General features: G+C 37.9%; 2 protein-coding genes across 3 annotated transcripts in view; one reads left to right on the forward strand and one right to left on the reverse strand.

The window, feature by feature from the left end:
* The window catches only part of LOC101847174 (trichohyalin), a gene marked incomplete in the record, with an annotated part of 35118 nt that extends 32248 nt beyond the window's left edge, over positions 1 to 2870 (reverse strand). The window contains 1 exon segment of one of the 2 annotated variants that reach the window (XM_013091258.2): positions 2399 to 2870. 2 annotated transcript variants of the gene reach the window in all.
* LOC101861490 (testis-expressed protein 52) overlaps positions 2492 to 3087 on the forward strand; it is a 4165-nt gene continuing 3569 nt past the window's right edge. Inside the window, exon 1 of the mRNA XM_005091457.3 lies at positions 2492 to 2568. The gene's annotated coding sequence lies outside the window, so the exon portion shown is untranslated. The remainder of the gene's footprint in view (positions 2569 to 3087) is intronic.

The raw sequence follows: 3087 nt of genomic DNA on the forward strand, positions 1-3087 counted from the left end.
TCGTACGTGTAAAAAAACAAACAATTGGGGAAATCCGGGTGTATATTTTATAAAGTCAATAACAGTAGACATCAATAGAAGATTACAAGATGTGTGTGTGTGTGTGTGTGTGTGTGTGTGTGTGTGTGTGTGTGTGTGTGTGTGTGTGTGTGTGTGTGTATGTGTGTGTTTTCGTTCTTCCTAATCGTTCCGCACAGGCTGCTTAGTAAACTTTGCGTGAAACTTTATATATCACTCCCCACAGACCACAAAATACCCGGAATCAGTCAGTTGGCGCCGGAATTTACCACCATATTATTATCAAAATAGTAACAATAACCAAGCTTCTCTTTTGTTCAGACTTGACCCGCGGGCTTATACAGACGTCTAATTTTAGTCTGGAACGACTAGAGTGGGGATAATCAGTGGATTATCGCACAACAACGGGGGTCACACTGGAGCCATGACTCAGAAACCAGTCATTGCTGAACAGCGCAGCGCCTGCCTGGGCTGTTCTGATGGATCAATAACGGACACCGATGTTGCTTCAAATTAATCGCTCTGACGTGTGAACTGTTTGTCTCGTGAAGCTCGCCGGGCGCTTGAGGTGGAATCTAGGCTCTAATTAATTGATGAACACCTTCGGCAAGAATGTTTGTCCTCATAATATAGTCGCTTTTAAGTACAAGCGGGCTAACCATGAGATTTCGGGGGTTTCCAGAAATCTTGACCCACACCAAAAGTGGGCATTGCCCTACCAACAGGAGAAGTTTGATTTCATTTTTGAGTTTATTTGTTTGGTTATAGAGAAAACTCTCCTTGTCTTTTAAAGAAACTGAATAAGGGTCCGGCAACTTTACCTTCGATTTTCTCAAAACAGCATTTTTCGGGATAGCCCCCTTGTGCTTAAAAGTGACCATATATCGTCTCCAGAAACCTTCATAATTTGCAGCATTTATAATAAGAGTGGTAAATACATGGGTTTATTAACGTTTCCTTTGTTATCTACAACAACGTAGAAACAATTAAGAAAACAAGAACAAGTGGACTTAAATTAAGAAACTTATTAGGTGTTCAATTCACAATAATTATGTGCACAGGTATTATAATTGTTACAGTTACTAGATGACAATTAATACTTCGGCAGTACGCTGCTTGTAAAGAAAGGTCGAAGCCCTTTTGGAAACGTGTTGTTACTATGAGAGGCTGAGAGAAGTGTACTACGAGATGGAGGCTATTGTGTGTGGGCGTGGTTGGGGGGGGGGGGGGGGGGGGGGTTGTCAAGTTGTATTCATGTATCATAAGAATTTCTTGCTCTCAGAACCAAAATTATTAAAGTATTCTTTACGAGAGGAATTGGGCCTGACAGAAAACGAAAGAAAAAGTGAAGAGTTTATGGAGACAGTAAACAGACTGACAATCAAGCAAAGTGTAATATTACTTTATCTTGAACTTATAAGTAAAGGAGCCGAAATGTGAGAAAATTGGCAACAACTGAAACTACACATATATGTGAATTTTTTTAACCTTTTAAAAAAAAATTAATGTAGAATCTAGATGAAAAGATCATCACAAAACAAGATACTTTTTAAAAAAATGTAAGGGTCGAGGTTGATATTGATAAAGTATGGACCTTAGTTTAGCAGACCACGGCGATAGACAATACAATACAATTACCATTACCAGGTAGGCTATAATTATGACACCAGTTATGACGACCCTCACAAACGTGGATTTAATTAACGGGCTTTGTTTTTGCTCTTTTTTCCCCCCAAAAGCAGAGCAACGATAAATCATCAGTACAAATTCTACCTTTGAAAGTTACAGATAAGTTTAAAATCCGGCCTCTAATAATTCTATTTATGCGAAACAAATACATACAGTAGTAATACAAAGAATGCATAGCATAGAACTAGAACACAAACGAGATCTATCATCTAGTCTAGCTAGATCTAAATCTAGAGTCTAGATCTAGTAAAACATTGAAATGATTTTGATTATAGCGTACAGTAAGATCTAGAATCTAGATCTAGATCCTAGGCCTACGCCGGGAAATTAGACGAGGAAATCATAAAACTCGAGAGACATCAAATGCTTTTGTTTTTCTAAATTACTGAAAACAAACATTCTGTAGTTGTCGATTTGAAGGGTTCAGAAGGAAAACAGAATGAACTTACCAAAGACTGCCGCAGTAGTGTCGGTATACCGAGGCTAAACACTGGACAATAGCAGCACGCAGGTAGCCATGTTTTTGGTTCCCATAATAAACATTCAACAGGCTGTTCGCGCAAGTGTTCTTCCTCCCACGTATTTGAGTCAAGGCTGTCACTTTAACAATAAATCAACAATATGAAATAGTATAACTGTAAGCGAAATGCAATACTCATAAAATATTCTATGACTCCAAAAATATACTTACATTAAAATAATCACTGCATGAAATAATACGGACCACTTCAGAATCTACCAGAGAAGTAGGCAGCCTAACAAGATCTCGCGAGGTTTCCTGGGTGCATAGCGACAGCGTTCACCATCAATAATGGCGTCGCGCATCTGTTGAAAACCGAAAATAGGAAACAAGTGAATGCGGTTTGTATAATTTATTCTGTACAGTTTTCGCTTTAGATCCGAAACAGTATAGTTTTTGGGAACTATAACCAATGGTTACCAGTACTAGCATTGTGATTTTTTATGTTTAACATTGTTAAACGCACAGGTTTGGGGGTCTTTAACTTTATTTTAAAAATCAGTTAAGTTTGGTTAAGTTCGTTAATCTTATTGTGATAACATTATCTCAGCTCAGTCAATTTAGCTTTAACCATGCCTATAACATAAGAACGTGCTGAAATCGCTAATGATAAAAGTGTGAGATTTGAATCTGAGTGGGATTTGTAAGAATTACATGATATTATATATCATGGACACTTCATGACTTCATCGATAGGTCCTGCGGTGGGAGTTAAAATTGGATGGGTAATGTTAGGGCTTTAACCGATCTAATCTTGAGCTCAGTGCATTTACCTTTATGAACACTATCACGTCTGAGACATTTACAAAGGGTTTGTCATGTTGTGAGGCTAAGATCTAATTTCCCACAGTTTTTTTTTT

Source organism: Aplysia californica, unplaced genomic scaffold (assembly GCF_000002075.1).
Source record: "Aplysia californica isolate F4 #8 unplaced genomic scaffold, AplCal3.0 scaffold00030, whole genome shotgun sequence".
In the NCBI taxonomy this organism is placed as follows: Eukaryota; Metazoa; Mollusca; class Gastropoda; order Aplysiida; family Aplysiidae; genus Aplysia; species Aplysia californica.